The 17,798-nt window shown below is 46.9% G+C and overlaps 1 long non-coding RNA gene across 1 annotated transcript in view; it reads right to left on the reverse strand.

Moving 5' to 3' along the window:
• The window catches only part of LOC140386045 (uncharacterized), a 266,317-nt gene that overhangs the window by 16,968 nt on the left and 231,551 nt on the right, over positions 1–17,798 (reverse strand). Inside the window, exon 3 of the long non-coding RNA XR_011933558.1 lies at positions 3,209–3,372. This is a non-coding gene — a long non-coding RNA (uncharacterized lncRNA). The remainder of the gene's footprint in view (positions 1–3,208; positions 3,373–17,798) is intronic.

Below are 17,798 nucleotides of genomic sequence, written 5' to 3' on the forward strand. Positions count from 1 at the left end.
CCCTCAGCCAGTGGGGTGTCACGAACATGTCAGGAATCGTCGAGTGCATCAGGATAAAGGCGTTGTGCACACACCTGGACATCGGGCGCATGTGTATGATGCTCATCTGATGGTCATATATAAGCTCCACGTTCATCAAATGGAACCCCTTTTGGTTTGTGTAGAGTGGCCTGTCATCTGCAAGTGCTCGTAGGGGGACATGTACCCCTTCGATCACTGCATGGGCCCGGGGCATATTGGCGAATCCCGCTATAGATCCCGAATAGGGCTTCACTCGGAAGGAACCCGTTGCATAGAGTTTCAGGGCGACCGTCACCTTGACGACCACCGGGAGCGGGTGTCCTCCCCCATACCCTCGGGGTGCCAGGTGCGCCATGATCTGGCAGCTATGTCAGACTGTCCCCCTGCTCAGCCAGAGTCTTCGACAGCATGCCTGGTCCGGCTGGTACACACGAGGCCTCATGCAGCATCACTTTGCACCTCCTCCACCAGCCTGTTGGGTGGCTGGCTCTCCATCCTCAGTGGCTGCCTATTGTTCCTCTGGGGCAGGCTCCGCTGTTGCAGCTTCCTCTTCCTCGAGCAGCTCGAACTCGTACAACCACAGCGCATCCACCAGGACTGGTCGACTCGGAGCAAGGCCGCCATTGCTGGTTGAATTCCAATATCCATTGTCTGTAGGAGGTGAAAGGCATACTTGTTAACAAGGTGCGTACTGCCGTGCCCAACCAGGCCCAACGGTGTACAAGGTCACCCCGGTTGCCATTCTGGACTCTGCCTCCGCATGTTCCCCCCCCATCCCTGCACCCCAGCTCTGTGCTCGACACCGTGGGGGCCTTTAGCCCTAGTGCCCATCCCTGCTGCCAGGGGTACTGTCGGCTGGCACTACCCTTGCCAGCGGTATGCACCATGACCCCCGTCCGGTGCACCCGTAGGGGGCTACTATGGCCGTTTCCCTTGGGCGGGCCGCGTGCTGCCCCACCGGTGGGTGTCAGCCTGGGTGGGTGGTATGCTTGTGGGTGGGGTGGAGGGTGGGGGCAGGGGTTTGGGGGTGGGGGTGTTTGGGAACTCTGCAGAACCAGGAGCCAAGATAAGCGATCAGTGGGGTACGCAGTAAAATGGCTGCTTGTAGGCCACGGCATTGGCTTTCTGTGCCTGGACATCATTCCAGTCCCGTGGGAGGGTCACCCCAGCCACACAACCCGTTCCCCCACCAACCTCCACTGACACCCCCCCCCCCCCCCCCCCCCCCCCCCCCCCGCCAACCCTTGCCAGGACCAACCCCCACTCCAGCCAGCACAGCCAGTATCCGGCCCGGCAGCCCACGTCTCTCGCCGTCCTATGGCCTCTCTCTCTCCTTCATCAGCCACGACACTAGTTTCATGATTTTTAAAAACACAGTGAACTGCACCATCGGGAATTTCCCCCCAGTGGAGGCGGAGCATCGCAGGGGCCCTGGAGAATACCGGGTCTGGCCCGCTAATGATATGCCATAATGTTTTACTGTACGTGCGAAGTAGAACGCATTCACACTACTGTCGAGACAGCGGGGAATTGAGATTTGCCCTGAAGTTGGCACCCGCTGTGATTTCGGCGTTGGCACCGATTGTCCACGCAATCGCGTTTCCCAATTCCGCCGTCGGCCGAGGGAGAATCCCACCTTGTCTCTCTCAGGCGGAATTCCAGCCTTTGCCTTTGAAGATCTCACCTTGGAATTCTCTCCAAATGCTGCTCCGACTCAGATGGCATCAACGATCGCCCTCCTCACAGGGTTTCAATCTCGTCTTCCCACACTCCGCTCACCCAAATTTCCAAATATGCAATCAAGCATCAGCTCACAAGCACAACCTCCGCTCGTCAGCTGCACTGAGCAGAATGCTGCTGCTCCAAACACATACCTGTGCTCAAATGACCTGCAGCATGGAGTCACCAAACCTCTGCTGCCTTCTTCAATGGCCAGGACTTCTCCTGAATCCTGATTGATTGTAGGGCTTTTCCTGAGCTCTCGCCACTGAAGTCCTGACAGCCGCAGCCATTTCTGCTTGTAGTCTCTTTCTCTGCTCCTTTCTTCTTAAATAGGACATCTCGCTGTCCCCTCACCCTCTCTCTGCCTAAGTGTCCTTTTTTTGGTAATGGTGGCCCTGTCCCTGATCATATGAACAAGGTTTTTACGACATTTATTTTGACGCAGACCCCTGTCCTCAGTCCAAGCGACTTCAAATGTTGCACTGTCCATCAGCAGCCTGCTCCTGGTTCACACATGTGCGGAAACTCTGAAGGACTATTAGGACTTGGATTTCCTGCCCCCCGCCCTCCAACAAGGAAAGTCTGACTTTCCTGACAACATGTAAAGCAGCAGGAAGCAGCCGAGTGTTCTGACATGCATTTAAGGGATAGCAGCATGACATCACCAGAAGGGAAGTGCGGCTTGTGATCCAATCTCCAATTTTGGTTTTGAGCAGAGCCGCTAATGTCGCAAAACTTTCTACCTCTGTATAAATATTCTCCTGTGCCGATTCTAAATAAATGAGCCCACAATATATTTCCATATAGGTGACTGGTGATTATGTCAGTCTAATCACATAACATGATGTTCAGTGGTTAAAAGCAAATTACTGCGGATGCTGCAATCTGAAACGAAAGAGAAAATGCTGGAAAATCTCAGCAGGTCTGGCAGCATCTGTAGGGAGAGAAAACAGGTAACGTTTCAAAACGTGAGCTCTTTCCTCTCCCTATAGATGCTGCCAGACCTGCTGAGATTTTCCAGCATTTTCTCTTTCATGATGTTCAGTGGTGGTCAGTGTGGCAGAACAATTCAGCACAGGTATGACATGATGAACAGGCTTACGTCATGTTATATGGCATGAGATGACCCTTGAAAATTTGGTGGCACCATAATGGAGTGACAGCATTGAAATCGCAATATGATGACTGCACAGAAAAGCGTTGAAGACACACTGCTGAGACCATGCCCAAATATTAATTGAGAGTTCTCTCTTTCACCAGCAAGAAGCAGGTAGAGGGAGTCATGCAGGATTTGCAGCCTTCCCCATGGTGCATGGTGCCATTTCCTGCCCGCCCTCTGTTTTGTGGGCACTATTCATCAATTCTGGCCTACACCGCAACTCAAAGGGATTCCAGTCCCTCTGTATCATCTGGTGCTTGAGGATATCTAGATAATCGTAAAGGTCACTGTCAGCAGTCACGATACCTCTATTCTGCAGCAGTCCACTGTATCAGCTGTACTTGAGCCACAATGGGAAGCCAGCTGTTTGTTACAGCCAGAACTGTCACTTCCACGGGAGTCTGGAATACCAGCCATGCCTGTTTCCCTCAGGTTTTCTTTTGCTGCCTCCAGTTCTACTCCATTTTGTCCTGAAAGAGAGCAGGAAGCACGTCAGTGAATGTCAATCGATCTGTTTGGCAGTTGTGACAGTCATGGTTGAAAAGCTAGCAGTGTATAAAAACCATGAGAGGTGGCTGTGGAGCATGCAGCAGTGCTCAGTGTGTGAATGTAAGGTGCAGCAGAGGATATTGGGTATGAGTCCTGATTGATAGAAATTGTTGGTATATGAGTGCTCGCCCCAGTCCAACACCGGCATCTCCACTTCAGAGATTGTGACATCCGCTAACTGCTGCAGCCATAAGAGCAGTATTGCCTGTCGCTGCCAAGTTTGAATAGCTACCAGCATGTGTGAGCCCTGAGCTGTGGGCACAAGGTTTGCAGCAGCGCTAAATGTGTGAGGCCAAGACAAAGTATATGGATTGAAGGGTTGCGTACTGTTTGGTAGAGATTGGTGGTAGGTAGATTATAGCTGATAGTGGTGTAAGCAGTGGATAAAACTAGTGGGACAATGGGTAGAACGTGCCATTTGAAGACTGAACTCACACTTGACAACTTGTGTCATTAAACCTATTCCTTTGCTGGCATTGACCTCTGTCATCAGTTCTTCCCAGAACCTCCTGAGTTTATGTATGAGCAGAGCCTTCTCACTGCTGCATATTCAAGATATCTGCCCTTCTTTTTCTTGCACTGACATCCAGTTCATTCTCAGAAAACCCTGGTGTATGCTCTGAAATATGTTCAACAGTTTCTCAAAGTTTCACAGAACATGTTCACTTTTCAAATGACAATCACCACCTCTTGCCGCTGCAATGCACCTCCCCTTGAAGAGGTACAGACAGCCTTTTGAGTGGAGCAAGTCACTCAGAATATATAGGCCGAGACAATAATCAGCTCTGGGAGCACTGGGTATATGCAATCATTTGGAGGAGCAGGCAATAGGAATTTGCATTCCTACATTACAATGAATGCGCCTGGATGAATTACATTACACAACCGTTTATCTCAATAGTGACTGAAAATAAGCTCATCCCTGGAGCACCAGAGGTTAGCCCAATCAGCACTTTCTCCTATGTCTAGTTACAAATCGCAAGGCACTGTGCCATGAATACACATCTGGTTAAACATGTCTCAACTGCGAACAATGTCGATTTGTGAAGTTGGAGGCATTGCAAAACATCTACTCATTTTTGGGGATGTCTGTTTCAACTCATTACAGTTAACATCACAGCTAACCTCTTATCCCCAAAATTCACTGATCCGAATAGGAGAAAAGAGCACAAGTCGAGTGCTCCTGTGATCTCTGTTTCATCTGCAACCTTCAATTTCTCTCTTTCTATCACTATCTTTATTGTTGCTTCTTATTTTGCTGGTACTATTGAGTTCAGCACTGCTCTAACCTTTTCCTTATCATTTTGCCTGAACTACAAATGGGCTGTCTGACTCATTCTCTCTGCTCCCTACATTACTGTATGTGTCGGAATCAAAAGGACAGATTTTCTCAGTCTTTTGTTTCTGCCATCAATTTTTGGAATAGGGACAGTATGCTCACAATTTTCTAACACGCAGGGTGCAAATCTTATCGTATCTGCGTACCTAAGAGCATAAGAAATAGGAGATGGAGTGGGCCATTTGGTTCCTCAAGCCTGCTCTGCCAATCAAATAAATAGAGGCTGATCTGATTGAGGCCTTAACTCCACTTCCCTGCCTGCCCCCATTCCCCTTGAATCCTTTGTCAGTCAAAAATCTGTAACTTAACCTTGAATATATTCAATGACCGAACCTCCACTGCTGTTTGAGGAAGAAAATTCCAAACACTAAAGACCTTCTGAGATAAGAAATTCCTCCTCTTCTTCAGCTAAATTGGGAGACACATTAATTTAAAACTGTTTCTCCCAGTTCTTGATGCTCCCACGAGGGGAAACATCCTCTCAACATTCACCATCAATCTTTTATATCTCAATAAGGTAATCTCTTATTCTTCGACACTCCAATGATTGTCGCCCCAACCTGATTAAGCTTTCCTCAAAAGGCAATCTCTTCATCTCAGGAATTAGCCTACTGAACTTTCTCTGAACTGCTTTCAATGCATGTATGTTCCAAAGCCCTGAGAAACATTAGGAACAGGGATAGATCGCTCAGCCCCTCAGGCCTACTCCGTCATTCAGTTAGATCATTGCTAGCTTGCACCTCAACTCCAGCTTCTTGCTTGTGTTCTATATTTCTTCATATAAATAGCTGACAAAAATATGTCTTGCAAGTTTTCAATTGTCCTATTATCTACTACCTTTCAGGGGAGTGAGTTCCAAATTTCCACTACCCTTTATGTGATTAATTTGTAGTTTTGCTCCTGAGTTACTTACTTTAATTGTAAGATTATGAGGTTGATTGTCAGCGTGAAAGAGAAACTTCAAAGCTTTTACAGCCTTAAAACAAAGCATCTGGGAGATGATCTCATTGATGTATACAAGATAGTTAAAGGAATGGGAAAGTTAAATCCAGAACTTTATCCAGAAGTATAAGATAAGGGGACACAGCTTCCAAACAGTAATAGGCAAACTTAGGACCAATTTTTTAGGTTAGATTAGTGGTTCACTTTGCTGCTCATATAATTTGTACCACAATGGAGCCAGGGAACCTTGATACAGATACTGAGTGACAATCCTTTCACACTTATTAAGACCTGAGGATGCGTGCTGGTCATTCAGATCCTTGTCTGCCAATACCTCCCCACCCCTAACTGGAGCACAAGTCTGTAAAGGGCACAGCAGATCGCAACAACGAGAACAGCTAAGGTCAACAGCACACCTCAGCGAACCACCAGCTTGGTCCAGGCATCAGAATTCCATTTGAGCACGATGGCCTTGATCAATGCATGGTGCACATTGTATTAGTGCTCAGCCTCTGAAAACAGATTTCTTTTTGCCATCTGAACTGCTTCCAATACATTCCTCCTTACTGTACACAGTATTCTAGGTGCAGTCTCATGAATGCCCTGTACAGCTATGGCAAGATTTCCCGACTGATATACTCCATTCCTTTTACAATAAAAGCCAATGTTCGATTTGCCTCGCTAATTACTTGCTGTACCTACATGCTAACTTTTTGTAATTCACGTACAAGGACACCTAGAAACCACCTCGACTGCAGGACACTGCATTCTTACTCAATTTAAATAATATTCTGCTTTTCTATATTTCGTGCCAAAGTGGACACACTCACATTTTCCCACATTATACTCCAGCTGCTAAACTTTTGCTCCTCATTTAACCCAACCAAACCACTTTGCAGACTCTTTATTTCCTCCTCACAACTTGCTTTCATACCTATCTTTGCATCATCAGTGAATTTGACTACAATCCAAGTCATTAATATTGATTGTAAATTGCACCCAGTGGCACTCTCTAAAGTTAAAATTTGTTAAAGTGAAAATGATCCATATATCCCAACACGCTCATGTCCGATACCTCTATCCACGTTAATATATTATCCGCAACACTCGAAGCTCTTACTTTGTGCAGCAAAATGTTTTGGAAATCCAAATACACTACATCTACATTGGTCATTCTCCTTGTTATATTCTCAAAAAATGCTGATGAATTTGTCAAACACAATTTCTCCTTCACAAAACCATGTTCACTCTACCTGGTTCTATTGTGCTTTTCTAAACATCCTGTTATTGCCTCCTAAAGAATGGATTATAGCACTTTCCCAATGATAGATGGTAGACTAACTGGCATATCATTTCCTGCTTTTTGTCTCCCTCCTTTCTTCAATGGTGGTGTTACATTTATGGTTTTCCAAACTGTTGAGACCTTTCCAGGATCTAGATCATTTTGGTTTGCAATCAATGTGGCCACTTCCTTTAGGACCCCATACAGGCCATCAGATCCTGTGATCTTGTCAAACTTTAGTCACATTAGAGTTATGGAATGTTTTCTCTGGTGATAGTGATTGTTTTAAGTTCCTCATTCCCTATTACTCCTGGGTTTCTGACATTCTTGGGGCGTCTTTTGTGAAGACAGATAGTTTCTTAAAGTCTCTGCTATTTCATTGCTTCCCATTGTCAACTTCCAGTCTCATCCTGTAAGGGACCAACATTCACTTTCGCTACTCTTCTCCATTTCTTGCACTTGTACAAGTTTTTACGATCAGTTTTTATATTTCTTGCTCGTTTTCGCAGAATCATAGAATCCCTGCAGTGCAGAAGGAGGTAATTTGGCCCATCAAGTTTTCACTGACCCTCTAAACGAGCAGCCCACCTACCTACCTAGGCCCACTACCCAGACCTAAGCCCACCTAACCTGCCAATCTTTGGACAGTAAGGGACAATTGATCATGGCCAATCCAGCTAACCTGCATATCTTTGGACTGTGGGTGGAAACAGGAGCACAGACACGGGGAACAAGTGTAAACTCCACACAGTCACCCAAACCTGGAATTGAACCCGGCGAACCACAGTGCCACGTGCTGCCCAAGTTTTCCCTCGTACTCCAATTGTTTCCTCTTCATTTTTTCATAGAATCCTAGAATTCCTACAGTGCAGAAGGAGGCCATTCGGCCCATCGGGTCTACACCGACTCTTTGAAGGAATCCCTACCTAGGCCACACCCCTGCCCTATCCTTGTAACCTAGTAAACCCACCTAACATTTTGGACACTAAGGGACAATTTAACAATGCCAATCCACCTAACGTGCATATCAATGGACTGTGGGAGGAAACCGGAGCACCTGAAGGAAACCCATGCAGAAACGGAAGCTTGTGCATACTCAGCATAGACAGTCACGCAAGGTTGGAATTTAACCTGGATATTGGCCCTGTGAGGCTGCAGTGTTAACCACTGTGCCACCATGCCACCCATTTTTATGGTAATCATTTGCTGTGTGCTAAAATGTTCCCAACTTTCTGGGCTATCACTAATCTTTGCAGCATTTTTTATTTTTTAATTTCAATTTGGTACCATTCTTAATTATCTTCCTTATAGAGTATTTCTTTCTCAATTCAATGTATATTTTAGAGAATTATTAAATATCTCCTTACATGTCTACCACTGCTTCTCTTCCATCTTACCTTTAAATCTATTTTTCCAGACCACTTTAGCCAACTCTATCTTCATACCCTTGTAATTTCCATTCATGTTCAAGGCACTAGATTCAAATCCACAATTCTGACTATCATACTTCATGTGGGATTCCATCATGTTAGGATCACTCTTAACTAGAGGATCTTTTACGAGGAGGTCCTTAATTAATTTCATGACACATTGCCAGGTGTAAAATGGCTTCATGCCTCATTAAGTTCAGAACATATTGTTCTAAGAAACTGTTATGAATACACTCTATGAACTCATCCTACATGTTATTTCTGCCCATTTGATTCGTCCAATCTATGTGAAGATTAAAATGTCCCGCAATCATGCATTAATTTTTTTCCAAGAATCTATTTCTTCTTGATTTACAGTACAATGAAACTGCTATCAGAGGGCCTATAAACTACTCCTACCAGTGACTCATTTACTTTACTATTTCTTCTTTCCATCCACACTGAATCCACATCCTCTGAACCATGATCATTTCTTTCCGTAACTATTTTTGCTTTCATCCTGACCTTCCAAAATGCCAAATGTACTTGCTTATACATGTCTCAGCAATGGTCACTTTGCAACCATTTTTCTGCAATGGCTATCATATAATGCTCATTTATTTCTATTCAGGCTATCAATCCATCCATCCTGTTACTGATGCTGTGTGTGTTCAGATAAAGGGTCTTTCATTCTCTCTTTTTACCATTGTTCCCTACTCTGATCTTGTTTGTTGTTGCACTCTTATGTTTATGTGCTCTGTCCCTTCCTTCACTCTCTGGGATTCGCAACCCTGCACCATAGCCCTGATCTTTCACTTTAAATTTCAAAAAGCTCTCCCACCCCCCATATATTTAGTTCAAAGCCCTCTCTATAGCTCTAGTGACACAATTTACCAGTGCGGTTCAGTCAAGGCCATATCAACAGTACAGCCTCCTCTTTCCCCAGCGCTGCTGCCAATGGCCCATGAATCAAAACCTATTTCCTGCACAACAATCTTTGAGCCAAACATTCAATTCTCAGGTCTTATTCACATCTCTTAATCTTTGATTGTTTGTTCAATCTTTAGAATCTCAATGTCATCACTTCTGGAATAACCTTGACTTCTCTTTTATTGATTTTGGTCCTGGTGATGTTTTGCACGGCAAAACCTTGCTACTCAATACAAAAAAGAAGGAAAAGTTTGAGATTATGGGGTATATGGATTGTGTTCCAACAGAACGTTGTGCCATGTGTGGACTGACCACATGAATTAACCACAACACTGCGACGGACCAGATGCAGGCACCAATGCACAAAGTTAAACTTGACTTTCTAAAAAAACTCAAATCTCCCTATCAATCTATCTATCCATTTCTGTATCAATCTCAGTCTGTTCATTTAATTGGGCACTTGTACTTCATTGGTATTTATTTTGCCAACTAAACATTCACAGTACGATTGGGTAAAATCATATTACATTCACTGAAAGAGGAAATTCTTTACTTTCTGGGCATGCATACTGCTATTTAGTAATCTTCTTGACTGAGAAAGGAAATAAATGATCCAGTTTCACAAATTTGCCAAATTAATCCAAATCAGCATTTTCCAAATCAGGGCTGAACCTCATTATCAATAATTCATGTTTACAATCATTAATCAATGGTTTGAACTATTTCTCCTTTTTCTCTTTTCTGCATTTGGCACTAACTCAGCAATCAAGCAGCTGCCCTGCTGCAGGCAATGCCATGCTTGCTGTTTGCATGGGCACTTGTTAATGTTGCAGACGGTCAGCCAGACCGACAATCAAAAAGCCACAAAAACTTCTCATCAAACAAACATTTCCCTGCAGGTAAAGGCAGGAAAAAAAAACCTGCCGTGTCGGGGAGAGGTAAATATCACATTTCTTTTCATTGTGCTTCATTCCGCTCTCGCTCCGGTTCTCCAGCAAAGCGGAATGAAACGCTCATCTGCTGACAGCGTGTGGAAAACGTGAGCTACTGCACACTGTACATCCAATTAAAATGAAGGGCACAGCATTGTTTTGTGAGCATCCGAAAACTGCAGAGGCACAGACGCCGTAACTCTGCAGCTTTCTGCATTGCCTCTTCCCCCTCCCGCCCCCACCAAAAGGAAAGACATAACAAGATACACACATCCAGTTTTTGCGAGCCTCCCTCCCTTTTTCTGCTGACAGCTGGCTCACTCTGGCCACAATTTTCCAAGGCATAGCAGCTGTCAGGAATTTCATCCAAATGGGCATTCGCCATGCACAAGTGTTAGCAACCACTTCATCAAATCAAACATCCCAGAAGGCGGCTCTTCAGCTCAATGTACATCTGCCAGATTATTGACAGAGGCGTCCCATTGTCCCACTCACCTCCTCTTTTCCCATAACCATTTAAAAAAGTATTTCCATTTGGTCATGGAGACCAGAATTGGAGGTGTGGGGGTACAGGACTGATGGGTGTGGAACATGACACAGTTCCGATTCAGTCTACTCTGATCCCCATTGGATACCAGGTAGCAGAAATTTCTCATGAATCTCTAAAAGCATCACAAAATGCACAGTGCATAGCCATTAATATCCCAACTGCAGGTTGCACAAACTGCTGTACGTCACTGAATAATGGTTCCACCACTTGGAATTAGAACCAAAAAGCTAGCATGCTGGTCCTGCAGTTGACTAGGTAGGAAAATGGAATGTTTGATTTTATTGCAAGGGGAATGGAATAGAAAAACAAGAAAGTGTTACTACAATTGTACAGGGCATTGGTGAGACCACATCTGGAGTATTGTCTATAGTTTGGTCTCCTTACTTAAGATGGGTCTCACGTCTGTAGTGGGTAAAGTCTTGGAGGGGATTATAAGAGACAAGATTTATAATCATCTAGATAGGAATAATATGATCAGGGATAGTCAGCATGGCTTTGTGAAGGGTAGGTCATGCCTCACAAACCTTATTGAGTTCTTTGAGAAGGTGACTGAACAGGTAGACGAGGGTAGAGCAGTTGATGTGGTGTATATGGATTTCAGCAAAGCGTTTGATAAGGTTCCCCACGGTAGGCTATTGCAGAAAATACGGAGGCTGGGGATTGAGGGTGATTTAGAGATGTGGATCAGAAATTGGCTAGCTGAAAGAAGACAGAGGGTGGTGGTTGATGGGAAATGTTCAGAATGGAGTTCTGTCACAAGTGGAGTACCACAAGGATCTGTTCTGGGGCCGTTGCTGTTTGTCATTTTTATCAATGACCTAGAGGAAGGCGCAGAAGGGTGGGTGAGTAAATTTGCAGACGATACTAAAGTCGGTGGTGTTGTCGATAGTGTGGAAGGAAGTAGCAGGTTACAGAGGGATATAGATAAGCTGCAGTGCTGGGCTGAGAGGTGGCAAATGGAGTTTAATGTAGAGAAGTGTGAGGTGATTCACTTTGGAAGGAAAAACAGGAATGTGGAATATTTGGCTAATGGAAAAGTTCTTGAAAGTGTGGATGAGCAGAGGGATCTAGGTGTCCATGTACATAGATCCCTGAAAGTTGCCACCCAGGTTGATAGGGTGGTGAAGAAGGCCTATGGAGTGTTGGCCTTTATTGGTAGAGGGATTGAGTTCCGGAGTCAGGAGGTCATGTTGCAGCTGTACAGAACTCTGGTACGGCCGCATTTGGAGTATTGCGTACAGTTCTGGTCACCGCATTATAGGAAGGACGTGGAGGCTTTGGAACGGGTGCAGAGGAGATTTACCAGGATGTTGCCTGGTATGGAGGAAAATCTTATGAGGAAAGGCTGATGGACTTGAGGTTGTTTTCGTTAGAGAGAAGAAGGTTAAGAGGAGACTTAATAGAGGCATACAAAATGATCAGAGGGATAGATAGGGTGGACAGTGAGAGCCTTCTCCCGCGGATGGAAATGGCTAGCACGAGGGGACATAGCCTTAAACTGAGGGGTAATAGATATAGGACAGAGGTCAGGGGTAGGTTCTTTACGCAAAGAGTAGTGAGGCCGTGGAATGCCCTACCTGCTACAGTAGTGAACTCGCCAACATTGAGGGCATTTAAAAGTTTATTGGATAAACATATGGATGATAATGGTATAGTGTAGGTTAGATGGCTTTTGTTTCGGTGCAACATCGTGGGCCGAAGGGCCTGTACTGCGCTGTATTGTTCTATGTTCTATGTTCTATGTTCTATGTTCTATGGCTATAATTGCAATAGAAACAGTTCAGTGAAGGTCCACTTGACTGATTCCTGGGATAAAGGGGTTATAATAGCGGCACGGTAGCACATGGGCGGCACGGTAGCACAGTGGTTAGCACAGTTGCTTCACAGCTCCAGGTTCCCAGGTTCGATTCCCGGCTTGGGCCACTGCCTGTGCGGAGTCTGCACGTTATTCCCGTGTCTACGCGGGTTTCCTCCGGGTCCTCCGGTTTCCTCCCACACTCCATAAATGTGCAGATTACGTGGGTTGGCCATGCTAAATTGCCCTTAGGTTAGGAGGGGTTACTAGGGTACAGGGATAGTGTGGAGGTCTGGGCTCAGGCGGTGTGCTCTTTCCAAGTGCCAGTGCAGACTCAATGGGCTGAATGGCCTCCTTCTGCACTGCAAATTCTATGATTGTATGATCTCACGAGGAAAGGTGGACAGGTTGGACCTGCAGCCATTGCTGTTTAGGACAATGAGAGATGATCTGATTGAAACATCTGGATGATCTTAAAGATCTGGAGGGAATTTGACAAGATGGATACTGAGAGGATGTTTTCCCTTGTGAGTGAGACGAGAACTGGGGGACACATATTTAAAATATAAGGAGCGGGATTCTCTGTTTCAGAGACGAAGTGCTGATACCGGGACAGAATCGGTGGAATTCTATGAAAGCAAAATTGGCGCCACTCCCGGAGCAATTCAAGAATGTTAACGGGCTAGCACCGACGCCACATAGAACACGACCGATTCCAATGAAAAATGGTGTCAGGTTCCCCGGGGTCGACATCGCGGAGGCCCCAGGAGAATACCAGCTCAGGCCCGCTAATGATATGCCAATGGCGTTTGCTGTACATACGGAGTAGAATGTATTGATGGCGCCGTCGAGGCACCGGTGCATGGCTTTCTGGTGGGAACCCGGCGCTGGCCACGATTTTGGCCCAATGACCGATTCTCCACCCAATTGCCTTTCCCGATTTTGGCATCGGCCGACGGAGAATCCCGCCCAAGGGGTGTCCCATTGAAGACAGAGATGAGGGACATCTTTTTCTCTCAGAGTATTGTTAGTCTGTGGAACTCTCTTCCGCAGAAAGCAGAGGAGGCTGGGTCATTAAATCTGTTTAAGGATGAGTTAGATGAATTCTTTATGAACAACCACATGACTCCCCCTCCCCCTGACTCCCCTTGACCATCTGAACCACACTCCCCGACAATCCCCCCACCTCCCCATCTGCCCTCCAAATCCTAGACTAGTGCCCCACCCCTATACCCCACCCCATTGCTGACGTCCCACACCCCGACTACTCTCCAACCCTAACAGAACCCCTCCTTATGCCAGCTACTCCCTCACCCCCTGATTACCCATTCAACCCGAACTATCCTCCACCCAATTACCCTCTAAGCCCACCAACCTGCAACTACACACCCAAACCCCAGAAGTCCCTACTTCCACCCAACCACCTGACATGCCCACTAGACATTTTCGTTGACCACCTGACCTTGGGGCACCCCCGATCACCTGACCCCCCTGAACATGTGACTTCCCCTCCCCTGACCATCTGACACCCCACCCATACCCCTCTCAGCACACACTACGAACCACCTGACTCCCCACCCCCTGGCCACGTGACACCCTCTCCCCCGACCACACAAAGCCCATGCCCCAACATTCCTCCTCAAACAATCCGATTGCCCTCCAACACCATGACTATCAACCCCCACAAACTACCCTCCTGACCCAGCAGCTTTATTCCTATGTACAAAATTTCCAAAGTTGAAATTATCGCAACCCTTTCCTGTGGCAAAGCTTTTTGGGTGCGAACAAATCTCTACAAAACAAAATTTCTCTAAATCTTGATAATTATTAATTGATAACTCCTTGTCAATAACTCCTCAAACAGAGGCAATAATATTCCCCGATGAAAATTATTGATTATAATCAGAAACACTTTTATTAATCATGGCTCTTCACCAGTCAACCGTAGTCACAATATTCCCAAAGTCCTCAGGTCGCACCACTAGGATCATCCTTGTGATCAATCCTATAAATCTTATTGGCTGAAACATCCGGGACGGGATTCTCCGCGAAGCGACAGGCGGGCTATTCTGGCGCCGAGGAGTGGCGTGAACCACTCCGGCGTCGGGCCGCCCCGGAGGTGCAGAATCCTCCGCACCTTCAGGGGCTAGACCGGCGCCGGAGTGTTTGGGGCCTCGCCAGCAGGCGCGGAAGGGCCTCCGCTGGCCGGCGCGATGGTTGCGCATGTGCAGGAGCGCCAGCGTGTGCTGGCGTCATCCCAGCGCATGCGAAGGGGGGTTCTCTGCCGCACCGGTCATGGCGGAGGTTGACAGCGGCCGCTGCGGAGGGAAAGAGTGCTCCCATGGCACAGGCCCGCCCGCGGATCGGTGGGCCCCGATCGCGGGCCAGGCCACCGTGGGGGCAGCCCCCGGAGCCAGATCTCCCCGCATCCACCCCTCTGTGGACTCTGCAGGCTGCCTGTGGAGCCAGGTCCCGCCGGTAAGGACCTGTTGTGATTTATGCCGGTGGGGCTGGCTGAAAACGGGCACCACTCGGCCCATCGCGGGCCGGAGAAAGGTCGGGGGGACCACTGCCAGCAGCCGCCGACCGGTGTGGCGCATTTCCCGCCCCCGCCAAAACCCCGGTACCGGAGAATACGGCAGCCGACGGGGGCGGGATTCACGTCGCCCCCCGGCGATTCTCCGACCCGGCGGGTGGTCGGAGAATCCCGTCCCCGTTCTGTCATGGTAGGTGATTTTCCATTTTTGAAACTAAGTGATGTGTTGGATGGGTTCCACTGCACATTGCCCATTGATCAGAGTGTTGGAAAATTGCACTTGATTTGTCACACGGAGACTCATTAATGATGCATACGTGAGTATCTCTCCGAATCACCTGGGGGGTCTGGAACCGATTAATCCATCCCATTCATTACCCAATGGGGTTGGGGGTCCAGATGCTGCAAGGGTACTTCCTGTTTATTCCCTTATTTCCCCTTTCTTTTATTTTGCCGTTACCATTTTTGATCCATGGATGATTAATGGACATGTATTTCTAAGTCAAGCAGCAGAGAGGAATGAGGAATTCAGAAGTTACAGGAGAGAACACTCTGTGATCTCTGCTAGTTTGAAAAGGCACTTCAGACTTTTATGCACCAGAGAGAGAGATGCGATGGGACTCGGTTCGATTGATCGGGTGGTGGCCAATGAATTGGCAAAAAGGCCATACTCTGACGGTAACAGGTGGTGATCAGATCCTATCCCAGTGTCTTATAGACACAAAGACAAGGACTCTCTCTCTCACTCTCTCTATCTCTAGAGATCTGAATGAATCCACAGTAAAACCCTTGAACTGAAAGCACAGTTCGAAGAGCACAAAATTGCTAAAAAATCATCGTCTGAAACAAATACTCTATTTTTCCGTTTCCATATGATTTTCACCATTCTCCTGCCTTCTGTATATGTCTGTCTTGTCTATGTGTGCAGAGGGTGGGGAAAAGTTAAAGTGGGGAATTAGGAATTGGATGATAGTTAACCAGTTGTTTTTTCTGCATATTTCATTAGAGTTCTCGTTCTTAATAAAAAGTAATTGTGCTTACATTTATAACTGGTGACTGTAATTATTGGGCAGCCAAGGGCCAGAGTCAAGCTAGAGTCACAGACTAGCGTTACAGATTCTCGGCAATTGTGGCAAGGCCTAAACAACATAACAGGCTACAAAGCAAAGCCGAGCAGTATCTCCAGCAGCAGTGCACCCCTCCCCAATAAACTCAATGCATTCTATGCTAAGTTCGAGCAGGAAACCAGCGATCCACTGTTGAGTGCCCCAGCAGCTCATAGCACACCATACCCACCATCACAGCTTCCGAGGTCAGATCAGCCTTCCTAAAAGTGAACCCTTGGAAGGCAACGGGTCCAGACGGAATCCCTGGTCGTGCACTGCTTGCACAGACCAGCTGGCAGATGAGTTCGCGGACATCTTTAATCTGTCCCTATTCCGCTCCGAGGTCTCCACCTGCTTCAAGAAGACCACCATCATACCAGTGCCAAAGAACAACCAGGCAACGTGCCTCAATGACTACTGTCCGGTGGCCCTGACTTCAGTCGTAATGAAATGCTTTGAGACGTTGGACATGAAGCGCATCACCTCCATAGTCCCAGAACGCCTTGCTCCACTGCAATTCGCATACCGCTGCAACTGGTCCACATCAGACGCCATCTCCCTGGCTCTACACTCATCCCGAGAGCATCACGACAACAAGGACTCCTACATCAGACTCCTATTTATGGACTACAGCTCCGCCTCCAACGCCATAATCCCAGCCAAGGTCATATCAAAGCTCCAAAACTTAGGACTTGGCTCCTCACTCTGCAACTGGATCCTTGACTTTCTGACCCATAGACCACAATCAGTAAGAATAAACAACAACACCTCCTCCACAGTAGTCCTCAATACCGGGGGCCCGCAAGGCTGCATACTTAGCCCTCTACTATACTTCCTGTACACACACGACTGCGTGGCAAAATTTGGTTCCAACTCCATCTATAAGTTTGCTGATGATACGACCACAGTGGGCCGAATCTCGAATAACAACGAGTCAGAATACAGGAGGGAGATAGAGGAGCTAGTGGTGCAATGACATCAATCTATCCCGCAATGCCAGCAAAACTAAAGAGCTAGTCATTGACTTCAGGAAGCAAAGTACTGTACACACCCCAGTCAGCCTCACGGGGCCGAGGTGGAGATGGTTCGCAGTTTCAAATTCCTAGGGGTACACATCTCCAAAAATCTGTCCCCTGGTCCACCCATGTCGACGCTACCGCCAGGAAAGCACAACAGCGCCTATACTTCCTCAGGAAACTAAGGAAATTCGGCATGTCCATACAGATGCACCACAGAAAGCATTACAATCTGGTATGGCAACTGCTCAACCCAAGACCGCAAGAAACTTCAGAGAGTTGTGAAAACAGCCCAGTCCATCACATGAACCTGCCTCGCATCCATTGACTCCATCTACACCTCCCGATGCCTGGGGAAAGTGGGCTGCATAATAAAAGACCCCTCCTGTCATAATACACACCAGTATATCATGGTGCAGATACACACGCACTGATGGACACACAGCGGGAACAATCAACACACACAACACCGCAGCCAATCACCAGTTAGATCACACTCACTATAAAGAA

This window comes from Scyliorhinus torazame, chromosome 11 (genome assembly GCF_047496885.1).
Source record: "Scyliorhinus torazame isolate Kashiwa2021f chromosome 11, sScyTor2.1, whole genome shotgun sequence".
NCBI lineage: Eukaryota > Metazoa > Chordata > Chondrichthyes > Carcharhiniformes > Scyliorhinidae > Scyliorhinus > Scyliorhinus torazame.